Below are 15,048 nucleotides of genomic sequence, written 5' to 3'. Positions count from 1 at the left end.
ATGCTTTTTCAAATGCAAAATTAGTGTTTTTTGTGAGTTACAAACACATTCCTTTATTTACTCTTTTGAACACCAAAACACCAAAACAAATAAACTGCAATTCCCAACAGAGACATTATCATTTGTGGGTATGGTGTTTAATGATATGGGACACATCATTAATATAGTGATTATAATTCCTTCATCCTTTCATTATTTTTTTATTGTACTTTCCAAACTAGATCCAGGATCTAGAAGTTTAGAGTTTTCCAGCACTCTGGTTCCAGTGATCTAGCTAAGGCTTAGCAACAATGCACATAAATGATGCTATGAAAAATAACCCTGGTATTGCAAGGAAAGGGCAGCATTTATGTATACAGTAATGGTATCCCTTATTTTAATACTGTTATCCAGTAACTTCAAATTACGAGATGGCCATCTACCATAAAGTTGTAAGCAAACAATTATTATTTATAAAAATATTTTTACATAAAGAAATTCAATGGTGTCATACTGTTTGGATGACAGAGATAGTACTACACATTTACTAGCAGGGGTGAAAGTGCTCTGGGGCCCTATCAAAAGTAATTTCCAACTGAGCTCTAAACCTTGGGGCTGATTGGATGTCTAGTGTATTGTACCCAATGCATGCTCTGAGCAGCTAATTGCTTATCATAAATAATACACAGCAATGAGACTTTTCAGGTAATGGCAAAACTGATTTGCACCCATACACCACCCCTCTTGCCTGCAGTGATTGCAGGTTCTGCCTGAACTACATACATGGATTGCAACACGTTTGTGCTCAATTTGTGGAATGCAAAGTGTTACACCTAGTTTTATACTTTACATCTTACATCCCATTGTATTTTGTTGGATATTTTAAAACGTGGACAACTTGACAATAAAGTAACCCACTTTCTATACTGATAAAAGTGAAATCTCATTTACTCCAGTATCAATAGAGGCCCACTTGTTCTCTTAATGCACAGTGTAAGAAACATTAATTAAAGAATGGTGTAAAAAAACATGTTTGTAAAACAACTATTTTTGATCACACCTAAATTGCACTTTAAAGAGCTAAGGAATGGCAATTGGGGAAATGAACTTGCTTAAATTCTAATTATTATACAATGGTTGCCTCATTTGATCACCTCATTTGTCACTTGATATAAAGCCTATCAGAAAACAAGAAAGGCCAGCATCAGCAAAATACAACTGTAATGTTTTTGCAATTGATAAGAGGAGCTCTGTCTTAGTTTGTCTTTAAAACAGTAAAGAATGAACTGTAATTCCCTTGCAGTTTATGCTTAATAGTAATTGTACCCTCAGAGCTTTAATTAATTTGTACTTGTAAGACAATATGCCTCAGCTAGCAATAAGGTAGTAAATGATTTGTTGATGAAGCACCTAAAAGTCAATACTGAGCGATAATAAACATAGAATTGAGTAAACCGGAGGGTGCATTATTGTTTCGGAGGAAAGAAGCACTAATTTCACGACTGAGGAATTTTCTGGTACAAAGCAAAGCAATACTGATTGCATATATATATATAATATGAGGGTGTACACAACTTACTAATTCAGGTGCACACAACATTAGGGATGTAGCGAACCGCCGAGTATGTGTTCGCGAACGCCGTTCGCGAACACTGGCAAAAAATGCGAACAGTTCGCGAACTGTTCGCGAACTTCGAACATCCGAAAATCGTTCGATTCGAACGATCGTAGGATTTTTAATCGTTCGATCGAACGATTTTCGTTCGAATCGAACGAAAATCGTTCGATTTTAGCGATCGAATGGTCGAACGATTTTGACGCGAACGCCTATTGGCGAACGTCGCGCGACGTTCGCGAACTTGCGGCGGACGCGAACAGCCGATGTTCGCGCGAACAAGTTCGCCGCAGAACAGTTCGCTACATCCCTACACAACATAATAAAAAATACTTACATACAGTACATATGCTTATTACAGACAGCATCCTGATCACCTTGCAACTTACATGCCTATGTGTAGGCATGACTCACTGCAGAATAAAAACTGCCCTAGACATTAGACTAAGAACATATTACTTATTCTGTGAACATTGCTCTTTTTCTGTTTAAATATAAATATGGTTGGTAGATGCCCTATTGCTGTGCATCAGTGTTAGACATTCCCCCTTGAGGATAACCTATGGTCAGGGTTCCCCTTAGCTAATAACAATGTTACACATTTTTTTCACAAATGTTAGAAATATTCAAGTATTAAACTATCATTCAGTTATATTTAGGACAAGAAATACATTTCACATGAAAAATCTTACCCTTACTGACCTTCTGTATAGTAAATACAGTATGCATTCTCCCTGAATCTCACCCTATTTCCATTCATCCAAGCTCCAATCAATGCCCACCTGACTGTCCCAGAATTTGCACAGGCAGAGTTTTCCTATTTAAAAGAATGAAAAAGTGATGCACATGGCGATGGGCATATTCATGAGAAGTTCAGAATACACCACTAGTACAACATGGCCACAGCCACTGAAACATCAAAGAGGCGACTTTGACTCTATAGTGATATGTATAAAATATATATAAATATATGATATATATATATATATATATATATATATATATATATATATATAACGCTCCAAAGGAATCCGCACTCACAGGTCTTAAGTTAAATTAAAAATATTTATTTAGAACAAATGACTAACGTTTCGGCCTCTCCGAGGCCTTTCTCAAAGTGATCATTTTACAATAAACATGCCTTATATACACACAATCTGGCGGGAAACAATAGTAGCTATGACGTCTACTGCTCGTCAGAAACAGAGCGACTCCCTTCATTATAGAAAACACAGAATCATTTGTATTTCATTATAAGGTATGCATTACACTTAAATCTAACAGTATATTTTTAACTAAAAACAAGTTTAAAACCAATATATCAAGACACTGTTTCTTTGTAACTATTTTGTAACAATATGATGACTACTTATGCTCCAGTATGTAACTCTGTTTCTAGTGTCACTGATTTAACATTCTTTGAGGATGTCAAAAGGTCCTGACTTAAACGCTACCTGATACATCACTTATTATATACCTACCATACGTCCCCTCAATAATTATTCCTCCCACTAGCTCTAATATACTGTATATATTTTAACTCCATCTATCCGGTTGTGCTAACATTAACCTCATGAGTGCTGCTCAATCAGGCTGTCCACTGCGGTGCACAGCTCATGTAAATCATGCTTATTATATCCCATATGTATCCCCTCATGTGACACTACTCAAGTGTACCCCTATATAAACACCCATGTTTAATAAATAAAATAAATAAAAAACTTACTTTATATCTGTCATCCTCCAACATTAATTACATGTGTCATTAATCAACCACCTTCCCTCTCGTGGCTCTATATCCTCCCCTTATTATCAACAGAAGGCTATTTCATTCAATAATGAACAACACAATTCTACAGTGTAAAAAGAAAAAATATATAAAAAATAACAGTAAAGTTCCAAAAAAAGAAAAAAGAAAACCCCCACCCAGTGTTCAAGTCCGTGTAGTATAGTCAATCAGCGTATATCCAGACCTGTTTTCGGTATGTACGCCCATTCAGTGTACACCAACAGCGGAACAGCGGAACAGTTATATGCAGGTTGAATTTATTGATTTATATACGCTGATTGACTATATATATATATATATATATATATATATATATATATATATATATATATATATATATATATATATATATATATATATATATATATATATCTGATATAGCATAAAATATTTACTCAGTCTAAACAAAAGATATATTTTGCATTTGATCATGATCACTATGTAATCTATTGGCCCAGTGGTGTAACATTTACACATTCACATATGCTTATTGTGCAAGTCAAAATGGTTATGGCATGATTATCCTGTATGTGAAGTGGTTTGTATAATAGTTGTGAGCTTGTGTATTTTTGATGGTGTATTGGGTTTAATATGCATGTAGCCCTTATCTTGCATTGTATGGCTGGTATGTCTTCTTGGTATGTCTAAAATCCACACATGTCTTTGTACTTTTGTATGTTCATGATAAATTCTATGTTGCTAGTTTGTTTAAGGTTAACATTCAAACAAAACTATATCTAGTACTGTATTGCTGGTCTGTGCAGTAATAGCTCATATGTCATTTGTTGCACTGTAAAGGTGGTCTGTCTGAATTAATATGTTCATATTCCATTTCATCCAGCATGTTATTGGTAGTCTGTTCAGAGATTATATACAAAGCTTTGATTTTTCCAATACCACATCCTGGACTGGCAATTTAAGGAAGTCTATAGACTTTTCTTTTATTAGAAAGTCGCTCTTTTGAAATATGCCTATGGAAACATTAAAGTTGATGGTGTCAAAAATCTTTGAAGAAAATATTTATATATCATGTTACAGTATATAACATATTGTAGTGAAATCTAATAGAACCAAAAATATAAAAAGAAGTCATCTTAAACAAGATTTTTCCTGGCTTGGTTATACTTTGCTGCACAGTTCTTCTAGAACAACTTGTTTCTAAAGTACAGAAACATTGCTCGTGATCTGGAGCTTTTAAGACACATACTGTAGTTAAAACTACAAAGAAAAGTTAGCGAGGTGCCTGCTATTGGTATTACTCCTTTGTTCTAAGTTTCTATGTACAGCTGTTTCATCTTCTACTAACATTTTCTCTTTGTCATTATACCAAACGGATTTCTTCTTCTAAAATCTAAGGATCAGTAGTGTGTGTGTTCTTCAATTATTGATTGGTTGCATGTCTATTCTACAGGAAAGTCAGATGAAGATCAGAATGAATATATTTATAGCCTGCGTCCCTTCTTTAGGATGTAATCCATCTTCGTTAAATTCAGTAAAAGTGATAGATGGTATTTGGCAGTGTAATGATGTGATCACTCTAGCATTTCTTCTGTAAATCATAATCTATTGCTTTATCTTGTATAGATATTTAATCAGCTCCCCCACCACCAACAACATTACTGATGTAATATGGAATAGTGGGACTGGTGAACATTTTTCCCCCATTTTTCAATATGTATTAACTTTTTGTTCATTCAGATTGTGGTTTCAGACATTCAGTGAAACAGTTAATATCACATATTCAGAGACTTTATTATATGACATCTGTTTGTTATTTGATATCTTCTGAATTTCACGTTAACTACAGTAAGTATCTGTTTTTGCCATCTTTGATCTTGGTGAACATATGCAACTCCCATTCCCTCTGTTACAGACTTTTACATTTTAGTTAATGAGGATCACAGACAAATCATATAAAGAACCATGCCAAAAGAAATATGTTATAGGTCTGTGATGGAATGTGACAGCATGACGCTACAGATATAAGAACACAAAAAAAGTTCTAAAGCTGGCCCAGTGGCCATGACATGTGTGACAGGAAGTAACCCACTGTCCCCTATCTGCTGTTTCATAGTATTACAATATGTATATAATATGGCAACAGTTATTTTATGCCTTGGCATATGCTTAATTTTTCATCAGTTTTAAGATCTTAGCAGATGCTAATTAGCACTTCAAGACACTCCAGAAAGTCAATTTTGAATTTTGACCAATACAATGTTGATTTAATATATTTGCTATTTTTTAACTAAAGGATTTTGGACAAATAGTGAAGCTCAAGGGGATGCTTGAAACAAATAATTCCAAAAACTACTGCAACAGGATTAATTGCAGAGAGACGAAAAACTGTGTGCACATTATGCCTTGTGCTGCACTCTGCTCCTAGCCCTCGATTTCCAATCAGTGGTTGGGGCAGTGAGTAGTGATGGGTGAATCTGACCCATTTTGCTTTGCCAAAAATTCTTGAAACTGCAATAAATTCACCAAATGCTTTGGTCTAGGGGCAACACACTTCTTCTTGTGACACTTGACAATTTTTCTGATGCTTGACAATTATTTTTCAGCTTTTTTCACCTGAGCGCCTTTTGCGTTCATCGCTGTCAGTGAGCAGTCAGACCCCTGACACACATGGTTTTTAAATAAGCATGCTTTTACTCCCTTAAGTGTTTATAAGTATGATACATGCAAGCTCTATCTAGGCCTATGGCAAACAGGTGTTTTGACTGTGATGTTAAAATACTCTTGTCTAGTTGTCACTAAATGTTTCCAGAGTTTTACCTGTTAATGCTCTGTGTGTTTCCCAAATTGTACTTCTGATTAAATAAACTTAGTTCTGGTTACAGTCATACAGGAACATTAACTACAGTACAACTGATGAGCCATTTTGGATTTCTGTAATGGGGATTACAAAACAGCAGAAGGCCCCGTGACAGCTGATAAGTGTTATGTTTGCAGTCAGGAAGCAGCTCAGTGGAATAGTAATTTATTGCCAGTTTCACTCATCCACTACAACTCATAGCAGGAACTTCTACTTCAGACTCTTGACACAATTGTTTTTAGAATGAGCATGAAGAGACACCCTTTTGAGGCCCTTAGCATTTTTGACATTGGGCAAGGGTCTCTGTAAATTACTCTTTTTGACTGTTTAGGCAAGGTTAAAATTTTAAGGTGAACATGCAATAGCTGTATTAGATCTATGGAGAAAAGGTAAGTGGAGAATAAACAATAATATTCTAATATAAAACATACAATGGAATTTAAGGATATTCAAAAAAATAAAACATACAATGGAATTAAACATTTGACCTTTTCAAAAAAACACACACACTCAAACAAAAGAGCAATATGCATATATTACTAATTTATCTGAAATGGCACTATCCACATTATATGTATAGGCATTAGAGTCAGCTTACTTAAAAAATATTTATAAAAAACACTATGGAAAATCTAGGCAAATATGCAACATGTAAACACACATTTCTTTGAAAAGTATTAATGGATTATGGCATTCCAGCGTATAGTGCCAAAATGCATATGAGATCCTCCATTGTGTGATTGCTAAATTTACTTTAAATCCACAATAAAACACAAAGGCCTAACTAGATCTTACTGGGCCCCACAGCAAATTATGCTTATGGCTCTTCAACATATTCAGAGGTTGTCCTGTTTAACCAAAATACTGTATGTTGAAATGGCTAATTAATTAGGGCTTCATGGGCCCTTCTATACCTCTTGGGCCCTTGATAAAACATGCAACTAATAATTGTTTCACCAAATAAATCACTTTGTAAGAAGCATTAGACCTCACTTCATTAGAGTCTTGCAAATTAAATACTAGATAAATAGATTATTGTCTTAAAAAGCCCTGTCGTCAAGTTATAGATAGTATAGTCTACTATGTAAAGAAAGGGAGACCAATTTAATAATTGTCAAAAATCAATTACCAATGCCAAAATGAACTCATTCAAGATTTTTTCCACAATCTGTTTAAGCTTGAATGCTGCATTTATGAAAAACTTCAAATCACAAATAGATGTTTATTCTCAGAAAAAAATCATATTATTCCATTCCATACATTTTAAAATAACTTGATTTTTGATATGTCACACATTGATTTCTATAGAAACATATGTTTTAGCTAAGAATTTTCTGCAATTGATTCGAATTTTAGAATTATAATTCAGAAAACTTGATTTCCAATGTATACATGATTTTTCGGTTTTGTTTTTTCACCTCAGTTTTCTCAAATTATTGGAAAACAACCTTGAAGTTAAACTTATAATTTAGAATATTAAAAATAATATCCTCTTAAAGGCCCCATCTCAATGTTTTGCGACCTATGATTGGTTCACACCCAGAGATACAGTAGCTTGTTTAGAAACATAGGTGCAAAATTGCACAAGGGGAGTTGCCAGTAGTAACTAATTAGGGTTTTGCTTTTATATCTCAACTTTTAGTAAACCATTCAACACAAATTGCTGATTGGTCACTGTCTTCATAATTTAGCTCCACAGGTTATGTTAGATAATAAATTTGACTTGATAGAATTGAGTTGGATATGAGCACAAAACACAATGGGAAAGGATTTGTGGTGCATACTCTGAGGAATGGTAATTGGCTGTAATAAATAAATACAGTAAACAGGAAAATTAATAACTGCACATAACTGCACATATGCTGTATGGGATACCCCAGCATTCAGGTCAAATTAAAACAGCTAATATAACACAACATGATAAATATAAACATTTCAGATGTAAGTGTTAAAGGAGAAGGAAAGGTTTATGAGAAAGGTCTATATAAAGACACCATTAAATCCTTAAAGTAATGCTGCTCTGAGTCCTCTGTCAAAAGAAACACGTAATTTCTTTCCTTCTATTGTGTACACATGGGCCTCTGTATCAGACTTCCTGTTTTCAGCTTAAACCTCCAGGGCAGGGCATGAGCATGCTCAGTTTGCTCCTCTCCTCCTCCTTTTTCCCCTCCTTGCTGTCATTTGAGCCCAGAGCTATGAGTGAGCAGGGAGAGACTCAGGCAGGAAGTGATGTCACACCAAGCAAAAATTACCAGCTGCTATCTTAAACAAACAGAGAGCTTCTATAGCTGTTCACTCAGGTATGGTAAAACATTCTGCAGAATAAATAGTGTTATAGCTTGCACTATTGTGGCTAATCTATTGGCAATAAACTTCCTTTGCACTTTCCTTTTCCTTTAAGGTAACACCTTAACACTTTGAAATATCTTTTCAAAAATATCCATCCATTATTAGTTGTAATCTATATATAGCTATGTCCATTCTTTATATACATTGATAAAGTAATTTTTTTCTATTCCATATGGTCTCATTCTGCCCAAAATCACATTGGATCTGGACAGGAGACACCATTACATCATTGTTCTGAAAAACATATTTCACATGTTATAGAAATGTAATGTGTAGTCATACTGCACACTTGCCTGGTTTATTAGATTATTTCATCCTAGAGAAAACCCAGACTATTCATTTGGGGCTAAATTTTTAACTACCAGTTTAACCTCCCACTCAAATAGCAGTACAGCAACACTGATTTTCGTGTGCACAAATCAGGAAGAATTTACCATGTTAAAAGTTTCTCAAATAATAAAAACTATACTTGCATACAATAAGAGTTGTAGTTCTTTTATAGTTCTATCGCCTGGAAAGTCATAACAATACACAGTTTTCAGCAGTTTCCTTACCTTCTTAAATATTTAAAGCAACTCTTAAGAAGGAAGTTGCAAGTGCAGTACTAGCTCAGGATATACATCATAGAAGATAAAGTAACATCTGTTTCATCTCTGTGGTAGCACAAAAGGTTCCTTGCTGACTTGGCATGAAAGTGTAAGCTGAAGAATATCTGTCAAACTCTTGGGTACGGAAGGTTTAGAAAGTGTCACAAATAATGAATCTGTACTTCAGCAATACATTCAGGTCATGGGCTTATTTCACTCATTTATGAACTACTGAAATCAAGGTCATTCCTCTTAGAATACGTGCCATAATAACACATTTTGCATTACGTTCTACCCTCTCTTTATGTTAATACAATTTTATTTGGTTATATAATTGTTGCTATAAATTTGTCAACTGGCTTGTAAAGGAATGTGATATCTGTCTAATTACAGTTGTGTTTCTAGAGTAACCTAAGTAATTTGCATGCTATTCATGAAGTGATCCATGTTTGTTAAGAATGATATGCTATTATGCTAGAGAGCTTTACAAATGATGTAACATAATACAATATAAGCAGATGTCTAATTATGCAATTGAACAGTACCCTTCATGATATGAAAGTAAGCTTACATGTTGCATATATTAAATCAAGGGTTCCATTGTGTTGATAATTTTCAGTCTTATTTTACAGACTGAAAAAAGTTATATATTGAATATTTATATACTCCTCACATATGCTGAATATAAATGCACTAAAGCCCTAGTAGGGAAGGAAAGCCCTGCAGCTATGAAGGCAAGGGCTGCATGACAAGGCAACCAAATGACCAGCAGCCTGAACACAATGGTTTATGTTTAGAGATTGGCAGAATCAGATGTACCTGTGATTAGGTGAGAAGGAATGTGTTAATGCAGAAGAAAGTTGAGCCAGGGGGTGGAGTAAGAGACACATTCAGTATTGTATAAATTCATGTTAATTCTGAATGCTCAATCCAGGGAATTTTGCCATTGGGGCCAGGAAGGAATTTTGGTCCCCCCACAGGGACCTTCATCAGGAGTCAAATAGTGCAAAGTATAAACCTTAAGGTTATGCATACCATGTCATAATGCAAGTTTTTTTGCAAAGACTCTTGGTGCTGTTTTTTTGTTTTGCATATATGTTCTGATTTTACTTGCATGATTACAGCTACAAGGTAGGTCCTGCATACAGATGCAGCCACTTTGGTTTATCTGTTTGACACAGAATAACTAAACACAGATATCCCATTTATCTCATTTAACACAGAAAACTGCGTCACAACATCCCACCTAATCAAAGCATTCACCATTGTGAACAATGGTGCTTTGGTATGCTAATGAAAAGGTTAAATGCATTAAATGAGTTAAGATGACTTTAGATAACACAGTTTATTCAATTAACCCTGAGTCATGACGCATTTAACTCACAAATTCAAGTGGCTTCATCTGTATATTATATATATTATCTATCTATATATATATATATATATATATTTATATATATACACACACACACACACACTGATTTACTAAGCTCGAGTCAATAATTCAAATGGAAAAATATTCAAATTCCGAAGTATTTTTTTTTCCCGTCATATTCGATCGAATCAAATGATTCGAACGATTCAAAGTAAAAATTGTTCAACTATTCGACCATTCGATAATCGAATTACTGTCTCTTTAAAAAATACTTTGACTTCATACTTCGCCACTTTAAACCTACCAAGGTTTTAAGCCTATGGTTAGCCTATGGGGACCTTGAAGAGCACTTTTCTACGTTTTTTTGATCGAATAAAATTCATTTGATCGATCTCTTAAAATCGCTCAAATCGTTCAAATCAAAGGATTTTATCGTTCGATCAACCAATTTTTATTCGATCAAAGCATTTGCGCTAAAATCCTTCGAATTTGATATTCGAATTCGAAGGATTTTACTTCGAGGGTCGAATTCGAGGGGGTTTTAACCCTTGAAAGTCGACCCTTGACAAATCTGGCCCTGTATATTGGGTATAACTCAAATATTATTATATAATATAATCCCACTTAGAAAGCAAATCTACACAACGTTAAACACATAAAATAACCTTTGAGCTAGCCTTGGAAGCATTTCTAACTCTGATAAAGCAATGGGGAGGGGGCAGAAATTGTTTTTTTCCTGGAAGGCATTGCTGGAACCACACAGCAGGTCTCATTAAGAGAATGAATATGAAAGTGTGGAACAGCTGTAGCTACTCTAGTTGTTATTATGAAATCCATTAGTATTTAATTATTCATGCATTGACCATGGAAACTACTGTAAAGCAACATTCCAGATCTTTCCAGGGCACACAAAAAAAGTACTTACTAGTATATTATTGTGTGATACACTACAATACGACCACATTGTCTGTCTTTGTGTGGTCTCCAATGATCTATACCTTAAGGATATTGCTACCTAATGGCCTAAATTCAAATTTGCAGGTACAATAACTGCTTTATAGTTATGCATCTGTTTGCTTGGTATGCTGAACCAATGCCAAGATATCAGACATATTATCGCATTTTCTAACTAGCAGCAGACTGTTCAAAATTAGTCCCTTCTACAACATCAAGATGGAAACTGCAACAGCTCCACAGTAATTAAACTGTGGCAACAAGCAGGGGCATTTCTGAACCCACAGAGATACTGTATATCTGCCTATGGTGTTTAAAATATTTGCACTTTTGTAACTGTATAACCATTGGATGCAATGTCATTGGCAGAGCTGGTAGGACTGAGCTGTAAAAGACCCCCCGGAGCTGCTACCCCATAGGCTCCACACCCTCTCTGGGGTCCTGGACACTTACTTTTGCCGCTATTGGTGGAAGGAAGGCAGTGGTTAGCGATGGTGAAAGACAGTGGCGAGCGACAGCACAGGGCAGGTAGGGATTAGGTCTGAGTCAATGTGGCCCACTGGGTTCTTTCCTGGTGTGCTGCTGGCCCAGTCTGGCTCAGTCTTTGGGTCAAAAGCCCAATCTTTTGGCTGAGTTGTCTTCAATAAAACCATATTCATTTCATGTTGCTAATGAATTCATTTTTAAAGCAGTTGCTAAAGAAAGCAATTTAAAAATGCAGCTATCACTTTTGGTTATTATAGTGTAACGGTTGTCACCCTAAATCTAGAACTGATGCCAAGCACCCTGGTCTCGGCTCATGCTTCTGCCTGTAGCAGCCACCTTTGGCCTTGGGAGGAGCCCTCAGCTACTCAGATGCCGCCAGGTCTTATAACGAGAGGTGCAAGGCGAGGGGTTCTGGACAGGCAGAGGGGCACAACTGTAGGCAAAGTCTTTGGGCAGAAGGTCGTGGTACAAGGTGTTAGGCAATAGAATAGTCAGATCAGGCTGGGTCGAGGCAGGCAGAGAATAACGTAGTCAGTCAGGCAAGGGTCAAAACCAGGAGGTCAATCAGAAGGATTAAGCAGAAGAGGTAGTCGGAATTCAGGCAAGGGTCAGGATACAAGAGTTCAGAATCTTCAAAAGTCAGGCAGGGTCACAACAGGGAATCAGAATCATTTACAGGATCAGAATAATCCCAAAACACCACAGGAAAAACCAATAACGGGCAAGGTTTCTCGCATTGTGCACCTTTGCGCAACTGCGTCATTATGCCAGCACGTCAGCGTCCATATAACCATTGAGATGCGGCCCTAAGAAACCAAGATGGCGGCTGACGAGGAGCGACGTGGCTGGCATCCCCACCGATGGCGCGGCGGGCGTCCCCGTCGCACAGCTGGACCACCAGGGTGAGTGTTTTTTCTTACATATAGCATGACCAATAAGGTTCTCTTTTGAATTCTTTGGTACCCTTGATCTTTGACAACCATCAGCATTTCTGTAAGATATGCTGAATTATGGAGGGGTTGATAAGTTTGAGTAAGATTGGAGTATGTCACTCCCAAAAATAAGTTATATTTATGAGTGCACAATTGTTTAAAAACAGGGATTGACATGCCAGTGGCCTAAGGGCTTGTTGGCTGGGGTGCCCTGGTAAAGTAATCTATCTGGTTTGTAGTATGTAATATATGTATATATATATATATATATATATATATATATATATATATATATATATATATATATATATATATATATATATATATATATATATATATATATATATATATATATATATATATATATACTATTGGTTGTCATGTAAAGGAGAATGTTTGTATTACCAAATGTATTCATTCATCAAAATTCTCTCATTGTTTCAAACATTCAAAAAGACTGAATGATATCTTTTTCTGCCTCACTGACTTTATTTTAAAGCTAATTTAAGCCCTTTGTTCAGAGATATTGTGTATTGTATATTAATGCTGCTGTCAGATGCTACCACAAATAATTAATTAATTTGACTGAATAAAAGAGTGACTAAATCCCCATGTGTGTTTATATTAAAGACTCAAAGTAAATTATTGGCCAGAAAATGGAATCACATTAAACTATAGCACCAACAAGCAGCTGGAGTGTCTATACCAAATTAACTGTGTTCTATGAGTTTCTATGTGTGCATTTCGTCTGCTGTTCTATTAAAAATGTATGGTAATAATCTATTAAAATGGGGTGATTTGGTAAAGAAAACAAAGGAGTAATATTCAACACAAACAAGTTAACTAGGAATTGTGCTGAACATGTATATATATTGGTAAAGTGATATACTGATGGTATTTATTGAAATGGTTGAGAACTTATAACGATGCAATCAATTTGTTTATGTCAACAAACAATATATTCTGGTTCAAATAACATTAGTATTGGGGTTTGGGCTAATGGCCATACAAATGTAGTTAAATACAACATGTTTTAATGTAATGGCCATTTCAAACCCACTGTGAGCATTGGGGAAAACCCTGGGCTGTAGTCCCTGGTCTTCTTTTTAAATTCCTACTATTTATAATATATTCAACTGTTCCACTAATCCACTTGTGTTCCAATCTCCAGGTTGGGGGGGGTTATGCAATGCAATATGTCAAATTCTACTGTACATTGTAATGATTTGTCTATCTGAATAGTATATATAAAAACAAACAAACAAAATGATGGGTGCAGTAAGTATAATTATGTCAATTTGTGTAGGTTACCTGTCACAAGTTTGAAAGCTTTGAAGATTGCTGATACCAAGAGTTATTTTTCTAATCAAATGTTTAACTGCCATTCTGTTTCTGAGTTTTTGGGACTAGGTAATAACACAGTTCTTAATTTGCACCAGGACAAGGCAGCTATTCAGCAATTCATTCTCATCTGTACACCTTTACTTAGTAAATAACTACATGATATGGGAAACTGCATCTGTATGTTATTAAATTATACTCTTTGATTCAAACTCCAATAATAAGACACACCTTTGATGATTGAAGAAACAGCCAGTGTTCCATATCCAGTATTTATGAAGTGACCTTAACTACTTTGATAAAATTTTTGTAATCATATCGATATACTACGTTTATGCAGTATTTCCTTTTCAGTGAGTTGACAGTGAGAGAACCTGCATTCAGCTGCATGTAAAGTGTAAAACAAACCCATCATTCACCCTGTCCAATAAACATGGCCTCATGCTGTTAAATGTTAATGACAGCAGAGTAGGCATACTGAAATGTAAAGGGCAGGACAATTACATTGATGTGTGTACTGTGTTTGTGCAACACATCTAACTATATAAAATGTATCTCTAAGTTATTGCTTTAAAAAGGAGGGGGTTCTATGCTCCATATACTGTCACAGACAATGTAAGTCAGTGTGGAAAATGCCAGCATTCTGACTATTATATTCTGTATCTGTACGGCAGGAAATATGTTATTATTATAATGGCAGGCACTTAATCACAACCACTTTGTAAGTGCATATATGTATCTGAATTCAGCAGCTAAAAAGTTAATGTTTTTCAGTCTTAGACTGTAAGCTAACACTTTTTGCTGACACAACCAGAGAAATCTC

The 15,048-nt window shown here is 35.4% G+C and overlaps 1 protein-coding gene across 1 annotated transcript in view; it reads left to right on the top strand.

The window, feature by feature from the left end:
- Positions 1-15,048, top strand: part of LOC108702259 (low-density lipoprotein receptor-related protein 1B-like) — a 724,128-nt gene that overhangs the window by 521,380 nt on the left and 187,700 nt on the right. The window lies entirely within an intron of this gene.

The sequence above is a fragment of the Xenopus laevis genome, chromosome 9_10S (assembly GCF_017654675.1).
Source record: "Xenopus laevis strain J_2021 chromosome 9_10S, Xenopus_laevis_v10.1, whole genome shotgun sequence".
In the NCBI taxonomy this organism is placed as follows: domain Eukaryota; kingdom Metazoa; phylum Chordata; class Amphibia; order Anura; family Pipidae; genus Xenopus; species Xenopus laevis.
Note: the sequence above shows the minus strand (reverse complement) of the source record. Positions and strands in the feature narration are given on the sequence as shown.